Raw genomic sequence first — 21,087 nt, 5'->3', positions numbered from 1 at the left:
GTCTCCATGTCCTGAAGCGTCTCTGCACAAACTATTGGATATAGAGCACATTTGTCTGGGTCTAACGTTTAAACATTTTATATGCTTGAACTGTTTTATATCTATAGATTTTATTTTAGGCAAGTCGTGATGATTTGAGAAGGCTAAATTGATCAATCATAGGCTCAGTGTCTAACGCTGGCCGCTTAGTCGTTACTTTAAAAAAAAAAAAAACTAAAACTTATATTTAACAAACAAAAAATGCTCCAAACGTTTTTTTAAATTAACTTAATAAAAAAAATTAAACGAAATATAATCCCTTTGCTATAACATACAAAACTGAAATATTTGAATAGCTGAGACAGCAGAATAAGCTGTTTTGGGACTGTTTAGCGGTTCAAATCAGACACTAGAGCATCCCTTCATTCAGACACAGTGGAAGATCTGATAAGAGTCAGTGTAGAGGGGCCACGTCTGGAAGATTTTGCTACTAGAGAGAGTGTGGCCAGCTTGTTCAGCCAAGGCCAAAGATCAAGAAGGCCAAACTACAGGAGTTGGCCATCCGAGGGGCATGTGACTGCAATGGAGGATAGTCCATAAGACACTGAGCCATGAGATGTTCAGTCTGAAGCCCTTAAAACACTTAATTTAGATTTTCTTTTTATTTCATTTATCTTGAGATGTTTTAAGTTTAAATTTCAGTTCAGTGAAGCACTTTAAGCATCAACACTTTTTCAGTAAGTTACCTTTCTTGTAGAATTGTGCTTCAAATAAAGAACTTTATGTTGACCAGATTGTTAGTTAATCATTTACAAGTCAATATTACCTATATGGACAGCAATTTAAAAAATAGTGAACTTGTAAAATTGCGGTGTTAAATGCGATGCGGTCGAAAATTTGGGTACACCTAACTTTTGTGCTGGTGCAACTAAAAAAAAAAAAAAAAAAAAAAAAAATTAGGTGCAGCAGTGTAAAAAGTTAGTCTAGAGCCCTGGAGAGCCTGAGTGGCATCCTGTGCTTTGGGGGATGCACGTTAGTCTTGACGGCTATTGTTGAGTTGGGGAAAAAAATACTTAACAGAAAGGTTCTCTGGGGAAATTGTTGTTCATTGGTTCTTTAAATGGGATGCTTCTTAAACAGAAATTTTAAAATGGTTCTTTTAATAGCATCACTGTGAAATCCTTCATTTAGAACCTTTATTTTGGTGTAGATCAATATAGTATTATTGTTATAGTATTATTGTTGTTTAGTCTATGTGTACTAGTGTTGCTGTGATACTGTACCAACGTTTTAATAGTCAGTGAAATAAAAAAAAAAAATTCTCTGCTTCTAGCTTCTCATTGCTAACTTTGACATTGCAACAAAAGCAAATATGATTTTGAACTAATTCCTTTATTTTGAATGTTGAATATTAATAGAAAATAACAAATTAGTAAATTATATGGTAGTAAATATGCCTTACAACAATGTACAATTCTTTGACAACATTTATTAATCTTGGTTAATATTAATGTCTACAGTTGTGAATGCATTACCTAAAAATTACATGAGTTAATTATAAATGAACGTTAATTAACAGTGCACAATATCATAATGAACTTTAATTCAGAAATGCTAAATTAATTATATTTAGGAATATATTAATTACATTTAGAAATGCTGTAATGTTGTCCCTTGTTAGTTAATGGTGCTCAATATAGTAAATGGTAACAAAATTGAACCTTATTGTTAGCTGCTACCTATTAAATTAATGTATGTAGGTTTCAAGTATTTCGAAATTAAGTGAACAAGGCACCCCTTTTTCATTTAATTATTCAAATAAACAGTCTATAATAAAGAACAAGGAAACAAATTAAGAGCAGTGAGTGGATTTCTGTTTTACCTGTGAGTGTTGTTGATTAAAAATGAATGTTACTATCGGTGTATTAATCAGTGGCATGTCTATTAGTCTGCATTACACTGCAATTTCTATTGCACAGTTCTCATATTTTTGTATAAATCACTGTTTTTATTTACCCAAATCACTTAAGACCTAATTTAATGAATCATCAGGTGATTTCATGTGTAACCATGACCAATACATGAGCATTCAACAGCAGCTACCTCTCAGTCTGACAACATGAAGGTGACAAAGTAAGTTTGTTCTTGGTTTTACAGGAGTGGTGCTGTCTTTTTTATTTTAGTATGGACTTAATAGTGAAGGACTAGTGCATTTGACATTCTTGTTCATTACAGTATCTGTGTGATTCAGCAGTGCAGCGTGGCATATGGAATTTGGAGTGGAAACCGGAAAACTCCTGGTGGTCCGCCAAATAGTATTGGATCCTCATGCACACTTTTCAAGCTTCTTTCTGTGTAATGGTTTTCAGATTTAATCTGACATGCTCAAACGACAGGTTTGTTCAATCCCCACCATCGAGAGGAGCTTGAAAACCTGATGAAAATACTCAGAAAAACAAATACGACATCAGGGGCCAAAAAACACAAAGCCCCTTGGTACGTGAACGCCATCCAAAGGCTGAAATAAATAAATCCCAGACTGAAGGAATTTGACAATTATTTTATTTAAATTTTTTTTTTTTGAAGAAGGGCTTGGACGAGATGCTGAGAAAGCAGCTGTAGGATAGTGTGGTTTTGGCTCGAGCACAGTTATGGTTTTAACAGGGTTCTTCCTCTTCCCACCCGTCACTGCTCGACCTGCTCTGGAGGAATGCAGACAGGCATTTCTCAGGGTAATCTGTCTCTAATGTGAGGAGCAGCTCTGCAGCTATTTTTCAGGTCCCACACTGACCCCTTTCTAGACATGGACTTGTCTTTAACACTAGGTTTAATTTCTTAGAATTGAATTTTCTGTAAAAAAAAAAAAAAATCATATTGCCGGCATATCGGTGGCATATTCACCGATACCGATATATTAGTGCCAGGCTCATATCGGGCGACAATATCAGCTAAACGATATATCGGCTGTGCTCTAATAAGATCCCCTTACCACGTCATGGGGGGATGGAAATTTGATTCGCTTAAACACAGAAAAAGTCAGATTTTCATTAGGGCTGGGTATCGATTCAGATGACTCGATTCGATTTCGATTCACAAGCTCTCAGTTCGATTCCCGATTTATTTATTTATTTATTTTGATTACATTCAGTGAATATAGTTTTAATACAAATGCTATTGACATTTCTAAAAAAAAAAATTAACCATTACCATCATTTTACAAATGGTGAATTTATAAAAAGAAGTTAAGAGCCACAGGCCTGTATTTTAAACCTTTTCTTTTTTTTGTATAGGGTCCTTTTTTAAACAATAATAGGGCCATATAAAATGTTCTTCTTAATTTTTCTGGTAATCAGATGAAGACATAAAACAATTTAATTTATCCTAATCAAATGAAAAACCCTTTTATTTTTGGCAAACCAAGTGCTGCACAACAGAGGTTTACTGTTAAAATTAAAAAGAAAACAAATGTGATTATTCCTTTTAAAAAGAAAATGTATTAATATTTATTATTACTAGTAGTAGTAGTAGTAGTAGCAGCAGCAGCAGCAGCATTGTTGTTACATTGAGTCTTAAGACTGCTTAATAGTAATATATTTTTGACAATTTCTTCACGTGAAACTAAACTTTTATTTTGACGGGTTGCCATGATGAACTTGCAGCTGCTGTGTATGTGATATGGCGGTATTTTTGTCAGATTAAACGGTAAAATGCTAATGAAGTGACTTTCAGAGCAGCTGGGGATGAAATTTGTGTATTCATATCATCATAGTGAGACGACAGAGGCTGAAAACACCGCGAGCGTCATCCGTGCTTGTGTAAACAAAACAGTTTTCATTCATTCATTGTGGAATTTATGGCGCCTTTATGTGTGATATCAAATGCTTCCACAGATTTGTAGTATTACTATAGAATTTTACCTGAGAATTGCAAATCGCGCATATTGCTTTGTGCATAGTGCCATGATAAGCACTGAATGAGTGACTGGCTTTCTGTTGTGACATTGCGCAAGGTGAATAAGAGGGTGACATCTAGTGGAGAAGACTAATGAAAAGATTCACATTAATCAGATCTTCTTTTAAATGTATGCTGAAATAAATACCAGAAAATATCGATTTGCAGCTTTTGAGAATCGATATCGAATCGACGACATTTTAAAAAAGAAAACGTTTAATCGAAAAATCTATATTTTTGCCCAGCCCTAATTTTCATTTAATTTCACCTTTAAGCTTATGGTCATGCAGTAGGGCTGCACAATTAATCAAATTTCTAATCGCGATTACAATTATGGATGCCACAATTACATAATCGTTCAAAGCGGCAATTAATCGTTCAAAGTCCGGTTATTTTGTTTTGTTTGCTTAATTTTGATGGCTTTCTACATGTTATCTTAAGGGTTTTGCCCATTATTTTAATTTTAGTTTTAGTATAACATTATAATACCATTCATATTTTTTTATTTTTTATAATTTAAAGAAGAAACCAATCCGATGTATAGTAGACATTTGGGGCTTAATACTACAGAAAAAGCACTAAAAGTTTTTCAGTTAGTGTTTACAGCTTGTTTATTTTCATATAAAAATATGGCAAGCAGTTGCATCAAACAATGGTATAAACATCATTCAATGTAAATTGTGATAATTGTAGTTAATCACAATTACGATTTCAAGGGAATAATCAACAATTATGATTTTTTTTGTCATAATCGTGCAGCTCTCAAATAATTAATTGGCTGTAAATTGGTATTTTTGAGTGCAATCTCTATAAGATATATATTTTTTTCAATCCATCATTCACAAACATCTAGAAAAATCATGGTAATTCATTGGTCAAAAGGTGTCAGTATTTGGGGAGAACATCCAAATCCATTTAAATGTACAGTTGAATGTGCAATAAATGTGTGTTTTTTTTTTTTTTTTTAAACCACAGTAAGCCTCTATGGACTAACACTGAATGGTTTTCCAAGATATTCCCCCATAACCTGAAGGAATTCCTCTCTCTCGTTGTTTATGTAACTGATCCCGAGCTTCATCTGTCCAAGCTTGAGGCTCATTATAGATAATGGGCTCTCTGACAAATGAGGTCCTCCCCTGTTGGTGGAGATCTCCAGTACAGCTTCACATGTACACAGATCCAGACCGGTCAGCCGCAGAAAGCTAGATGGGGCGGAAGATTGGCATTTAGTGGGCGAGTAAGTGGTAAAGCGTTGGATGTGTTGTGAGGGATTTGATGGGGCTCCCTGTGGATTCACAGTAAGGAAAAATCAAGGAGATGGAAGCAACTATACTCAGGGAAAGTATGCCGTTTCAACACCCCAAACAGGTTTCTCTGGTTGTTGAGCAGTATCCATGGTTACATGATAAAACAGGTTTTTACTTTTTTTTGTCTTTATTGATGGGAACAGTAAAAGAGGAAAAACAGTAGAGGGGAAAATGCCAAATAAGTTCAGGAAATTTTGACGTGCAAAAGCTAGCAAATATGTTACGTGAATATTACATTCGGGTGTCAGTAGTTGTCAGATTTTTGATACTTCCCCTATGAGTGGCACAACTCAATGCACTAACCACTCGTCTGTGGGTAACTGTTTATCAACGTAAGCACATTATTTCTATGAAGCTAAAAAGAGCAGTATGTGTATATTTCGCTGTGGTGTGTTTGCGTCACAGGGGTGGTCTGAGCTGCTGAAAGTGTCCACAGGAAAGAAAGGCACACAATAGAGAGGAAATGAACGGGTGTGTGTGAATGGCTGCTAACGCTCCAGTCCTCACACACTCAGTGAGATCTCGGAGCATAAGATCTGCTTCAGGCCTCGGCAGATGGAACTGAAGATCAGTCGACTAACTCCATGACTAATGAGTTCTCCAAACATCTGGACTTACTAAAAGCGATGTATGATTTTATACATTTCATTATATAATACAGTCCAGTCAGTACATCTCTTCTTTGAGATTTTAAGCACCGTAATTTCAGTCTTTCTGAGCTGATCACCATGGTTACTGGCCAGAGAACTTCCGGTGCATTGTCTTTTTCGCTTGTGCTGTACTTTATGGCACCTTGTGGGCATCACAGTGACACACTATAAATCAGTAATGATGTTACTGCTCAAAACCATGATTCGTTTTACATAAAAAGAGTTATTGAATCAGTACTGGTGCTCTCCTGTTCTGTTTAGACGAATAAATACACAAATCTGTACAGAGTTAGGTTTTGGGTTGGTTTTGTATATGCTGTTTCTTAGTGCTGTGTTCGATACATTGATACGACGATGTATCGTCATAGAGATTTGACAATACGAGATAGCGGCACGTGTGCAGCAGTGGAAAAGTGTGAGGTTTCTAAAAAAAAATTATGAATAGAGCATAATATGTAGGCTACAACAAGGTTTAATCTGGCCATAGAGGAACACAAGCGGGGTTGCCTGATATAAAGAAGTGTAATCCCCGACAGAGCTTCACACTTGTGCAATACTGAAATATCTGCTAAGTGTGTTACTTATCTTTGTCAACCTGGCAACCCTGTGCACGTGCTCTCTCTCCACTGTGTATAAATGCGCTTGCTTTCTGAAAAAAGGCTGTGCATGTATGAATTACCACTGTTTTGCCGCGTTTGTCTATTAACAGTGAAGCTGTGGCTTTAATTCCTCTAGAAGCAATGATGTTACCAGCTCCTTGTTGAGAAAGATAATGTAGCTCTTGAGCGATTGAGCTATTTTATTGATAAAATTGCGGGGCAGCGCTAAACAGTTTGTTTTGCTGAATGTCTGTGAGTGCGCGCGCAACGTGATCTGTTCGAGTGACTGAACGTGTGTGTGCGAGATACAGTGAAGACAAGCGCATTAGTTTAAAACTCATCTAATTTTTATTTTTTAAATTTAGAAAGTGTGTTAATTTGTGCAATGATAACCTACCAGCAATGTTAAGATGATATTTAAAAAATATATTAGTATGAGTACATTAAATTTATTAGAACGAGTGCATTATTATTTATGGGCCTAAAAACAAGATGCAAACAATCAGAGTATTGCACCTGGTGGGGAGTGCCGAATGTAAACATGAAACATATGACATTACCTATATTGTACTGTGGTACAGTTAGGGAGGCCCTTCATAATGCAGAGGTCAACTGCCTTCTCTGCCAATAGTTAGAAATGGGCCTATTCAGTGAAATTCAGTGCAGTCCTGTATTGTGATATGTATAGTATCGTGACGTTGCTGCTGATACATAGTTTCTTGCTAGCAGGATTACTCATGGACTTAGCAGCAGCACAGCGGGATTCTAGAGTGACTATTTTCTGTCTCATATCACATATTTCCCATGACACCTGTCTGTCAGCAGTGCACCATGTGACCTGATGTTGTGTCGATGGTAGAAGCAGCCCAGGCACTGGACCTTTATCTAAATAAATAAATCCTGTATTTATTGTTAATAATAATATTATTATTATTATTATATTTATTTATTAAAAAGTGTTCATATTCTAAATATCAATATATATAGCATGATTTGTGTCCTGTGGACATGCTGATTTGGAGAGACACAGAGGAGTGGAATTGTTGAATAAAGTCGTTATTTGTGTTTTCTTCATGTACAAAAAGTATTCTCGTCGCTTCATAACATTACGGTTGAATCACTGATGGCAGATGGACTATTCTGACGATGCTTTTCATACTTTCCTGGACCTTGACACTGTTATTTATTTGGCAGTCTATGGGACAGTCTCAAGCCTCCCTGTTTTCATCCAAAATATCTTAACTTGTGTTCCGAAGACGAATGAAGCTTTTACGGGTTTGGAACGACATGGGGGTAAGTGATTAATGACAAAATTTTCATTTTGGGATGGAGTAACCCTTTAAAATATGCCTACATTGAAAATTATTTTTTGGTTAAATTAGCAGTCCGTATTTCTGCTAGTGTGAATTTGCAGAAGAATCATTAAAGCATTGTTATACAGGATATTTTATTTGGTCTTAAAGCTTTTAAGTAGTGCTCGATTAAAGATTTGTGCTAGTGTTTAGAGAGAATGAACTGGGGACCTTTTTTTTTGATTTCTGGGTTCGATTTTGATGGAGCGGGTCAAATTGACCCTAATTGCCTTCAATGCAATTCCCAAAATATCACATTATTAAAAACAAGAAGGGATCAGGTATGAACAGAAACATTTTAATGTCGGTATTTGTCACACATTGCAAACAATTAATATCAAAAAGTATGATTTTTAAAAATGTTTTACCACATTTTTTAAACCCCTTAACTGTTACCCTTAATTGTCAGAAAATGATTTGTGTGCACTTCAGAACACATCAGTGTAACCTCACTTTACATGCATGTTGGCCCTAAATGAGAAAAAGTCACAAAATATCAAGAATAAAATAACTGATTAAAATGAACCAAATTAACTGGTATTTCCCACAGCTCAAAAATCCCAGAACATAATACAAGGGTTCAATATAGCACTTAACCTCAAGATGTTCCTAGAAGATTTCTTCCTGTTGGATGTGTAGTATTGCTTTTGGACAAGTAAACAACTGCTAAATGACAATAGCTATTATCTTACTGTGCACCCTGGGTTTATGCACCATTTGACGAGACAACACTGAAATCTTCAAAACCACAGTGCAAGCATGAACTTGCCATGCCTTTGTGAACCTGATTTGTCTGGTTACACTCCTGGCACGGCTCAAACTGTTTGAATCTAAGGACATACACAAATCAGAGCACGCTGTTTTGTTCTTCTTGTTTTTTTTTTAAAAAAAAAAAAGAAAAAAGAAAAATTTGACCTGTCCACTTTGAGCATTTAACAACCGAGCACTGCAGAATATTTCAGAACTGGAGTTGCTTTTGAAAATGTATTTAAACCATTTTTAAGCAAGGAAATGTGAAAAGGTTGGTATTTTGCCGTTTAAGTGAGCCTTTAGAGTTTAATGACAGTAAATGGATTGTTTAAAACTGGCATTTATTTTTTGTGAGCTGTTCCTTTCAAAGCTGATAAGACTTAAGTCTCCAGCACATATCGAGACCCAAATCTTGAGTCGCCTAACAATTCAATTAAATGTGGCTGTGCACAAACATAGGTTTGCCATCACAGGAATAAATGACATTTTAAAATATATTAAAATATAAAAAAGTTATTATTAAATTATAATATGAATGAAAAGAAACGCCATTTATATTTTAGAGCACAAAGCTATATGCAGCTTCATATCTGCTTAAAATATTAAGTAAAATCTAGGTTAGAATGGTGATAAAAAGACCTGTCTATATTAAAAATTCAACTAATTGCTTACAGTTTTAATCTCCAGATTTAAATTTGTCTTTAATTCTCATATGCATAATTTTACTATCATGATTTATACTTGATCATCATCACCTTTTTTAATGAATGGACCTAACCTGCTCAACATTGTCAGATGCTGTACTGGTTTGAAGATTCAGCTGTGGGTTATTTTCTTGCCCTTCTTTGACATAACTTCAGTCTTTAGGAATTAAATGGCACTTTTTGAATTGAATTTCAAAATAATTTTTCTAAATGAGAGTACAGCTGCTTGCACTTTAAAACAAGACCTCAACGGCATTTATTCACTCTTCTCTCAGTTTAGCCTGATTAATTAATGGAGGCCCAGTACCTCTGTTGAATCATAGATCTTTGTGTCTTCAATCGCATTTGTGTTAAATAGAGAAAAGGAGTAGGCGACCCTCATTTATCAAAATAAATGCATAGAGCCGAATCGGTCCTGAAACCTCTGCGTTTACCTTCCCCTCATCACCTCGCAGCCGCACAGCAGCTTTGGTCTCCACCCACTCACTCTCAGTCTTTCACATGAGCCCCGCAGAGGGAGATTATAGGAGGGCACTTGGCAAAAGCAGGTGCACCCAAAAGATGTGATTAAGAACTTGTGGAGGTTTGAACCAGGGGGAGGTTAAGAGGACGGAGTGCAAGATGGCCAAAGACAACACTAGATCCCATTTATTGGATTTAAGGACACTTAGTTATCCTGTGTGTGTTAAGCAGTAAAAGTCAGGACTGGAGGTAAAACCATGATAATGGTAATATTCTGGGTGGATAATTACATAAAACATGGATCGTAAAATCTCTCTAGACACTAACAGCGGCTGATTTATCTGACAGGCCTATAAAGCAGATAAATGAAAAATTTGTTTTTGAGATGAGGCTATTGAATGGGGTTCGTTTCATCATATGCTGATACAGTCTTTATTAACATAATGGCTTTAGAGCATTTCATGAGGAACTGTCACAGACATATTATATTGTGTAAAAGATGACCGTCTCTTTTCCCTACAATTTAGTTACAATAACACACAGTTCTGAAGAGAATGTCTGCACTGAGACTCGGAACTGCTTGTTATTTCTTGTTATGAAGATTTCAAAGTGGACCGCAAGTTGACTGGCTGAAAAAAATAGACTAGACTAAAATAAAACAAAAGTAAATAAAATAAAATAATTAAATAATAATTCAGTTACAAATAAACCACAAGTTGATTGGCAAAATAAAATAAAACATACAATGAAATAAAATAAAAATAAAACAATAAAATAAAACAAAATAATAATTCAATTACAAATAACCCACAAGTTGATTGGCTGAAAAAAAAGACTAAAATAAAACAATAAAATAACAATTAAATTACAAATAAACCACAGGTTGATTGGCAAAAAAAAAAAAGACTAAAACAATGCAAAATAAATTAATAAAAATAAAACAATATTTTTAATTTGATTGTTAATAAACCAATGAATAATTTAAAACCATCCTGTTTGCACATTTCTGCCATTCATTCTGAATCGGGGCTAGTCAAGTAAAAAGATCACAATCATTGCTTGTGTTTTTTTGTCCATTAGCCAGTGCTGAAATCTTATTACATTTTGTAAACTCTTTTTACTTGCACAATTCTTTTTAATATGAAGTTATTCTAATTTGTTTTGAGAGGAAATCCAACCTTCATGGGACCTTTATTCGGAGAGGGTGGCTCTGCTCATTCTCTCTGAACTCACTGTGTGTTTACCTTCAGAGTTCAGACCTCCAGGTTGATCCTGTTTTGCTCTCAGAAACTTCCTCCATTTCCCCGCCTGGGAGAACAAAGTCTGACAGCTCCTGTCAAAAGCCTTCAGGTGGAGAGAAGTCTTTGCTGTCTGACCCAAGCACAAAGAGGCTTTTGTTATCTGAATCTTCAAACCTGAATCTTCACGCCAGCAGGATTAGGGTTTGTTCGCAAAAGTTGCATTCAGAAACACCTTAACTGAGCACAACAATATTCAGCAGAGTTCAGGGGTCTCGAGGAGCTTTTGTTATAAATTCCAAATGTTTCTGAACACCCTGTGAAAGCAATCAGCAGTGGCTAAGTAGTTGCAAGAAAGAAAATTCAGTACAGAAATGGCTGGCCGAATTGTGCCTTGAAAGCTCTGGAAGGGAATGCAAGAGTGCATCCCGTGTGAATGAGCCCCTTACAGCTTCAGGTGTCACTGTGAGTCAGAGGAGAGAAATGTCCCAGCAGTTCCCATGCTGTTATAATCGCAGCTCCCAGACAGTTTCTCCTCACCAGTTTTGGGACCGTGAAACTCAACAGAGTTTCAGAAATGTGCTGAGAATGGCTCTGTAGTTAGATTTTCCTGTCGTAAGGCCACCTAAAGGAGGTTAACAAATGGATAAAAATAATAATAAAATAATGACATGTTCTAGTTTTACCCTCAGCTTGCAGTAATGAGTCACTGTTGCTTAGTTGAGTGCTGATTCAGTTTTCAGCTGTACATTTTAATCCACATTTATGCTTGCAGTTCTTCCCTATTTCTTCCTGTTCTAGAAAGGGGAAAGAGAACTTCCTTTGCTGTGTGAATGATACGAGCCGCTCTGGCCACCATACGCTCCCAGTAGAGGAAAATGGTGCTATTGGCTACAGCCCAGGAAGCTTAATGACCTGTCCAGGTCTTAGTCTGGAATAGCACAGTGAGATTCATTCACAGTTAGAAAAGGGATGAGAACTGTCTTCACTCCATTCCTGTCTGCTCCACAGAGTCTGTAGACCTGCCATTTACCAGACTTTATCCTGAATTGTGCTTACATTTTTATTCTAATTTTAAATATATGCTTGTGCAAATCTGAGGTGTGTAATTAGTTTCGCGGTGCTGGGTATTTGGAAATGCTGACATTTTCTGGAATTTGCAAGTCATGAATTGTGTATATTCTGTTTTTTGGGAGATGGTTTCCTGCAGCTAGAGGTGAACTTAATTAACCAAATTAACTTTTCAGCTACTTAAGGTCTTATTATGAGGATTTCTCAGAGAGCTGGTATTCTTTAGAAGTGCTGATCTTTATCAATTGCTGTACTTCTCAAGTACTTCTCAATTTATGTAATTTTCTTGGAGCACTGTTAAATGGTTTTATTAAATTACATTTTCAGATTCAAGTCTTTAATATGTTTTGTAAAATGCAAATAGTCATATTTAACATGCTCATAAATGATTGTAATATTTTGAATATGGATTAGAATTTGTATGTACTCTACAATTCAAAAGTTTGAGGTCAGAAAGAATATTTTAAATGTTTTTTTTTAAAGAAGTATTTTATGATTCAGATAAATAGACACTTATTTTGCATCTACTCAAACCAAGAAACGTCTAAAGACACATCTCTTCCATCTACACTTGATCTTCTATCACTAAACTCTATTCTATTTTATCTACTTGTTTTCTTTTTTTATTTATTTAAAGAAACATAATCCTCTAATGTTCTCTATTCTTTTTCTGCTCTATCTACTTATTATTTTTATTATTAAAATGAAACAATAACTTGTCCCTATAACACTTTCTCTATACATCTCTTTCCTATCTCCTTTTTATTGCAACAAAACCTTGCAATGTGTACTGCATTAGACTAACCGGGACTTGTCACAACACTGATATATGGCCCTGCACCACAAAACCAGACATAAGTAGCACGTGTATATTTGTAGCAATAGTCAACAATACATTGTATGGGTCAAAATTATTGATTTTAAGTATGTTAAGTAAAGATTAGTTCCATGAAGATATTTTGTAAATTTCCTACTGTAAATATATCAAAACTTAATTTTTGATTAGTAATATGCATTGCTAAGAACTTCATTTGGACAACTTTAGCGATTCTCAGATTCCAGATTTTCAAATAGTTGTATATCCTTATGAACCATACATCAATGAAAAGTGTATTTATTCAGCTTTCATATGATGTAATTGTCAATTTCAGGAAATTGACCCTTATCACTGGTTTTGTGGTCCAGTGTCACATGTATTGTTGCCGTTTTGATTGCTTCTGTTCCCTCATTTGTAAGTTGCTTTGGATAAAAGCATCTGCTAAATGATTAAATGTAAATGTAAAAAAAAAAGTACATATATTATTTGCACAAAACATTAAAGCTGTTGGTTATTTTTGGGACTGACAATAGGCAGGAACTCTTGTCTATCTCTAGTCATTATGGATTCATCACCTGCTTTTTATCCACAGAAGATTTACAATGGGTCTTAAATAATAGTCTCTTTGTAGCAACTCGGTTTAAGGTACTCGCTCTAGGGCACAAGGATGAAACGGCTGGATTAGCATCACAGTGGCTTTCTGAGTCACCGTCTACTCTGTGTTGAACTTTCAACCTGTGCCATCTCATCTCTGTTTTTCTCTCTGGCAAAGCAGGCAGAAAAAAAATGAATCTGGTGCAGTGAGGATCTGCACATTTCTTTACTCTTGTTTTTCCATTCCTCTCCTCTGCAGTGCCACAAATATATCAACCAGCCAGAAGCTTGCGCTGGGTGATCGTCAGCATGCGCCTGAGATAAGATGGTCCGCCTCCCAGAAATGGAAGCAGGGCACAGTTGTGTGTTTGGATGGCGATGGCACGCAGGCCAGTGCAGGAGCCAGATATCAGAAGCACTGCTGCTCATTGCAAAGCCATTTTTGGATGTAATGACTCACTGACATTTTTCCTCCTACACCAACCTGTGGTAGTGGAGTGAGCGCCCCAATTCATAGCTATATATCCAGCCAGATTTTGTATTTTTTATAGCACCTCTCCTTTTGCATCACCAGAGTGACTTACCAATCTCCTTTTGGAGCCAAATAGCACATGACTGAAGTTTGTGTGGATGTTTAGAAACTTCATTTTTAGTTTAAGGTTGTCGAAGCATCTCACTCCCACGTGTCTTATATAAGCGATATCATCATCTTTACACCTCAGCCAAACGTGCTCATAGACTAACAGACTTTGTCTGTAATTCAGTTAAATACACAAGCAACCAAATCAACCTGTCAGACAACAAATCCCACCTCCTTTTCATTAGCCCTTAATATCTAAAAATCATTTGATAGCTGCACAATGAAACATCAAATCTCTGGCCTTCTGTTTTTTTCATGCAATTCTCCGAAAGGCTGGAATTATATGGTGTGAGGCTGTTTGACAGCCTCTCCTGTTAATTACACCACAGAGTTCTCTCTTTTTTTTGTTCTTTTTCTTTCTCCTGCTGTTTTCTCTCTCTCTTTCTCTCTCTCTTTCTCTCTTTCTCTCTTAGCTATTTTCGTCTGTTCCTCCTACCATCCCTGTGACTGTGTTGCTAGGGACTGTCGGTGGAATTGTGGATGTTTCTCTCGTAGAGGGAGCCAAGATTCGTCTGGTTGACGTGCTTACGGTTGACGGCATGTACGAGGCCCTTGTTTTTGGGCCATTATCATGCAGTGAAGGGCACTCATTTGAAGAAACAATCTGTTTTATTATTTTTAAAGATGGTCTGGATTGTACTTTTGATGTAAAATAGACTTTGCTTTGACTTTAAAACAGACTCATCAACTGTTTGAATTTGCCATGCTTTTTATGAGTTTTAAAAAATTTTTTTAAAGATGAATAAATCAATACAATGGAAGTTTTGTTTGCTGTCTTTTAGGGCTGGGCGATATGAAGATATTATCGTGTATCGCGATGTCGATGTGAACAGTCAGGTAACAGACAATTATCGACATTATCTGGAAAAAAAAGACAAATGATAAACCAAACTAGTAAGTTGCAAAAAATATTTTACATAGCCCCATTGTCACCATACAGGTCTTTTTGCATGCAAAAATGAAATAATTTTGTAGGAGGTTTGGGTATCGAAAAGCTATTCAAATTTTGGAAATCAGATCAGATGCATAAAATCAGGAATCAAATTACTTGTTATAAAATTACATTGATTCTTCTTCTTGATTTCTGTTTGCAAATTTATTGTGATTTCAAAAGATTCAACTGCAAGAAGACGAAACAGAACTCACTTTTGCACTCGCGTGCGGTTTTCCGAGCTGAGCGCACACACACACATACTCTCTCTCACACACACACACACTTACACAAAGCGCACGCACAAAAGCCACCTCTTATATACGCGAACACTGGACTGATCTCTCTTTCTGGCATTCTTACACATTCGAATGGACAAATACAGAATTATATCAAATTAATAAAATAAAATAATAAATAAAATTGGTTGTGAACGTAAAGAGTTGAGAAAGAAAACAAGGGTGTAGCCTATTGGATCCATGCATTGACAGCAGCTGCTGCCTCCAGTCATTATAATGTTAATCAAAGTAAATGAAAATCCTTAACTGATCTTGACCGAATCACTTTTGCAACCTCAGTTTATATTTTATTTGCCTGTTGTTCGGCGATGACTACTGTAATGGCAACATCCATCTGTGTATGCAATTATTTTGGAGATGCGTTCCAATATAATTTATCGTATTTAGAGTATAAGCCTTTTCTATTTTGATCTGCAGTTTAATAAAAGTTAAACAGAAAAAAAGACAAAGTAGCACTGCATGCGTTTCTGAATATTTATTTAAACAAACTGAATAATGATGAAAAACCACAAGCATGACCGATATAATTAAAAGACGCAAATTCCTTCAGTGCACATTTCCGTGTAATATTTTACAGATTTTTTTTAAACCGTGTATACAATGTAAACAATGTAAAAATTGTTGTTTGTGAATTTGTGTTATGGATGGTTGTCACTGTCATTTTACTGCACGACAAACTTACCTGCGGGTATGAATAAAGTAACCTAACCTTACCTACACAGGCGATAATGCCAAAAAGAAATAGAAACATCGGAAAATGGCCATATTTTATTCAAGACATTATTATATGACATCAACATGCATTTATCATTCTTACAATCACCGCCAGAATGTCCAACTTCACCATGATGAACTTAAAATTGGGTTCTATTTTTTTTTCTCAATAGTTCTCCTCACAAAACTAAATTAATTTCGAGCACAAATTTGAAAAGAACAGAGGGGAAATTATTAGCAACACCAAAATAACAGCAAAGCTTATGTTTTCTGTTAGTTTAAGCACAAACTAAGAAAAGTAAAAACGAAATTTGTGGCAATAATTTGTGGCAATATTTACGTGGTGTGTGTTTATGGTGTTTTTTTATATGTTGTCTTGGTGGGGGCGGGGCGCGGTGGAGGTGGGGCTTGGGTAGACGATATTATCGGATATAGCGATATTTTTAAAGACGATTATCAGTAAGATATTTTTGACATATCGCCCAGCCCTACTGCCTTTTCTGCATTCTGAAAATGAGCTGTACTATACAGGGCTGCTAATAACAATTATTGTTTTTTATTGATTAATCTATTGATTTTTTTCATTTTTTATTTATCAATTATTTACTGATTAGTTTATTTATCCTTTGGTTAACTCACAAATAATTAAAATAACTTGTGACTACTTTTGAATGTTTTTGTCAACAAATTTTCAATAAAAATGCTTGCTTTACAAATATTTTGGAGTATCAACATTTAAAAGACATTTATCAGTAATACAAATGTCCACGAGTCCAACATAAATTCAGCCCAACAATGTCTAGTTTCAATTATAATCAGAAATGCACTTTTATTGTTTAATATTGTTTTTATCAGTACTATTGTTGTTACTTGTATGTTTTTGTATAGTGATTGGTTCTTAAAAAATTTTCATATTATTTTTGAAATGCTACTGTCAGTGTTGCCATGAATTTAGCCATTGTTGCTGATATGGCGTTAAAACATAAATAATTAAATAAATATATATAGGAAATCCTTTCATTTTTTTACATTAGCACAATATTAAAGATTAAAATTAACAACAGAGTGCAAACTAATAAATTCAGTTACTATACTTTTAGACACTCAAACAAAATGAGTTGATACAAACATTTAATTTGCGCATAAGGTAGTTTTCAACTGCACAAATGCTCAAGAAAGATTTTTATTATTGTCAATAGTGACAACAGTAATTTCAGCATTTTTTTTTCACCTTTTAGTTAACAATGTAAAAGTCTTTACTGTTAATTTTGATTAACTTAATGCATCCTTGCTAAAAAAAATCATCATTGAATCAGAATATTATCTGATATTATTTGACAGGTTTATTATGTATTGTTTTTTTTATTATTATTATTTTAATATGAATTTAAGCTAATTAAAGCTTGCAAACCCTCTACACCACATTTGTTTTTTCGCTAAACTTTGTGTAGTACAGAGGTTAGGGATCATGTCATAATAAATGACAATGCTTCCCACGGTGTATCCTGGCTTTCGTTTACCTTCTACAAACAATATCTGCAGCTGTGCTGGCTGAGGTTGAGTATTATATATCCAGCTTACTTTTCACTGTACTGGAGACCATGAGAGCAGCTCCAGTTGAAAGTTCATGCAAATCGATACCACAAACATGATGTCCACTGCCATGCTGACATACCTCTCTTTCATTTTCACAGGAAGTGGCCTTGTTTAGTTGAATAAAGCCTTTTAAAATGGCCTTGCTGAGCATTTTACCTCAGTTTATTTATAGATGATGGCGCTAGCTTTTGTATAAAAAAAAAAAAGGTGCGCTGTAAATGTGTATTTAGGAAATGTCAGTGACTTTCCTGATGTGAGCGGATAGAACAGCTTTCCTATTTAATGTCATACTGCATACTGTGCGTTAGATTGAATACTTGTCAATTATGTGTGCGAGAGAGAAAGATGGGCCATTTTATTGGTCTCATCTCTTTCAGTGAGCAAGAAATATGTGATTGGACCCAAGAACAAACCTACATCAAACTAAGTTTATTAACAATGAGTCAGATCTTTAGTGGAGCTTCGGTTGATGAAAGTCCATTGAATGGGCAACTAAGAAAGGCTTTGGGATATGGTGATATTATTGGGGGAATAATAGATACATTTTTCCTGAACAATTTCAGACCATTTTCAATTGATTTTCTCTTTGGTTTTATCAGTTCCTGGAGCTTGCACATAACTCAGCCTTTCTCACACATACCGCAGAGGTAAACTCCATCCCTGGCTGGTATTGATTTTTACCCAAGATCCCCAGCGGAGTGTGAGCTTGTCATGTGTATGGCTGAATCACCAATGAAGCAGCAGTGTGTGTTTGTACGTATGATCACAGCTGTTAAAAAAGATTAGCAGCTAGATCTGCATTTCATTCTTCCTGTCTCTGCTGGCTGATGATTCATGCGCTGATGGCTCAATCACGCAGACAGAGGAGAGGAAATCTGCTGGCTTTTTTAATCTCTGATGCGTGCATCACAGGTGAAATGACACCGCTTCACCGCCTCGGAGATTAGTCCAGACTCACCGTGGTGCGTTTGGAAATGAATGCTGCTCACCTCTGATGAATTGCTGCATTTAAATGAAAGTTTTATGCTGCTTGTTCAAAAATTTGATGATATATATATTTTTCAGGGTTAGCATATTGCACCAACACATTAACTTATCAGAGAAATGTGCTTAAGAAACATTCTCTTTTCTTTGTTTGTTTAGTTTGCTAGTTTTCCAGTTCAGTGCATGGGCAGAAACGGCAAATTTGTTTGCATAATTATATCATACTGATATAATTATTTATTTTAAAGCTGCTTTTCTACACCAAAGTGTGATGGATGAGCAAGTGAGAATCATGTTCTCATTCATGTCTTTCCTGCATTGAGAAACAAAAATGTATTGAGAAAGAGAGATGGACAGGCAGACTGGGAGGAGGGAGAATGTGAGAAAAAAGAAATAGGAAGGCAAGGAAAATATGGTGGGTGCGTGGGAGACCACATCAACCTCAGTCAGCCGAGTGGTTCCTCTTTAGTGGGTAAACACTGTCTTCCATGGTTGATGGATGAAAAATGAGGGGTTTTATCATCAACCACCAGGCAGCAAAAACCTGTGTGTTTACATTCATATTTCTGCCATTAAATATTGTGTTAATGCAGGATTATGTTGTTGCTCATGGCTTCCTTTGCCAACACAAAAAAAGCCTTTAAATGTAGTCACTCACAAAAAAAAATTGAGGCAGAATACCTTCTGCCTGGCAAATAACTGAGGACAAGAAATCAGCTTCACCACTTTGTCTTGCTTTTGCAAATATGGCTACGTGTTCCCAGTTGTACACATCAAAACAGAAGCACATTCCTCCTTAATTCATAATTTGAGGTGCACCACAGGTTGCCATTGATACGGTAGAATTTGGGGGGAAAATGATGAGTGATTGTAAAGGAAGGAGGTTTTGTCTGTTTGAAACGGTTGTTTTTGGATGTTGCCCTGCACTTCGTAAATGTTAATGTTAAAGTGACATGGTAACATATGATTATTTGTAGTGTATACTTCATTCAAAGTGTTTTGCAGTACATCAGGGACAGTCTTTTTGGTACAATATTGGGTAGTATTGCATTTTATTTATATACATAAAATGTATAATATAGTGTTTGTAATTGGTTTGCAATTAATGATAGACAATATAGTACATATAAAATAAAATGTTTTACCTTTGAAATCTTTTTTTTAATCTATACTGGATACCTATAATGATAAACCTATATTGGATTGGATTCAATGACTTATTTTCTCTGTTTTTAATTACAAAAAAAAAACCTCAAACATGAATATTTTTTCATAAAGTACTTTTATGTTATGACAAAAATCTAAAATCACTTGTAGCATTTAAAAATTAGTTTTTTTTTTAAAGATTTATTTAGTTTGCTATTTGCTCTGTGATACAGTTAGTTTTCTGATTGATGTCAGATTTTGTAAAAAAAAAAAAAAAAAAAAAAAAAAATTGGGCCACAGTATAAAAGTTATTGCAGATAGTCTCTAGTCTGTAGCACATTTTATAGAGTCTCATGCCGCCCCGCTTTTGACCTGAAGTGCGCTTTGAAGCGTAAAAGGAATGAGATAGTTACAGCAACAACCACATCATTCACATTTTCTCCAGCTCTACAAAGTTCAAATAACAGGACATGGCAGTAAGAAACTCAGGTCACTATTGATACTATGGAAGTTATTTATCAGAGCAGAGATGAAGACATGTTGTCTGCCTCCCGACAGTCCCCCTCGCGCTCTCTCCTCTCTGGAATGAGGTGAGTCACATGCTGAAGCTTTAATCATCCTCCTGTAAGGCCGAGGGGTGGTCTGAGCCAAGCGTCTCGACTAGTCCTCACACCTCACACAACAGGTGTTGTCTTTCCGTGGCCTGAAAGTGTGACTCAAAAATGGGTCATGTCATCAGCTAGCCAAGCGAAGATGAGGTGCGTGTGACAGGGTGAGAGGGTTTTTTTTACAGTTGGGAAGACAGTGTGGCTATGGAAGAGAGACATGACAAAACCAGTTGTAGGGTCTGAAATCTTTTTTTCACATCCTGTGTTTTCAGTTTTACATTTTCTAGATTCTGTTTGAATGGTTTAATAAAATTTTTATAATTTCTGAACAATGGTGTTCTTCAAACTTTAACACTTTAAGAATTTGTTAAACTTTTTCATTAATTCATTCCAGATTGAATTTATTTATTCCAGATATAATTGATTTATTCTAGAGTTAATTTATTTATTCCAGATTTGTATATATATGCATGTGTATATATAAATAAATAAATAAAATATGTATTTTAATTGATTAATGCCGACAATTACTTTATCACGCATAAACTCAGTTTTTTATTATTATAAAAGTCCATTGCTCACTGGCTCTGAATACACATACATACAGGAGGGTTGGGATGTTGATCAGTATTTGCTTGGGATGGGTGTCATCACGAGTCTCAACCAATGAGAGCATTTGGGGTGGGCCTAAGACT

The 21,087-nt window shown here is 35.5% G+C and overlaps 1 protein-coding gene across 7 annotated transcripts in view; it reads left to right on the top strand.

Annotated features, from left to right (window-relative positions):
* The window catches only part of LOC109082278 (signal-induced proliferation-associated 1 like 1), an 80,150-nt gene that overhangs the window by 19,515 nt on the left and 39,548 nt on the right, over positions 1 to 21,087 (top strand). The window contains exon 2 of one of the 7 annotated variants that reach the window (XM_042746213.1): positions 14,897 to 14,951. The exons of 5 other annotated variants lie outside the window; for them this stretch is intronic. The gene's annotated coding sequence lies outside the window, so the exon portion shown is untranslated. Of the gene's footprint in view, positions 1 to 7,733; positions 7,780 to 14,896; positions 14,952 to 21,087 lie in introns of those variants that run through there. One more of the 7 variants, XM_042746215.1, reaches the window with a different exon arrangement.

The sequence above is a fragment of the Cyprinus carpio genome, chromosome B20 (genome assembly GCF_018340385.1).
Source record: "Cyprinus carpio isolate SPL01 chromosome B20, ASM1834038v1, whole genome shotgun sequence".
Classification (NCBI taxonomy): domain Eukaryota; kingdom Metazoa; phylum Chordata; class Actinopteri; order Cypriniformes; family Cyprinidae; genus Cyprinus; species Cyprinus carpio.
This window is presented reverse-complemented; position numbering and strand designations above follow the sequence as displayed.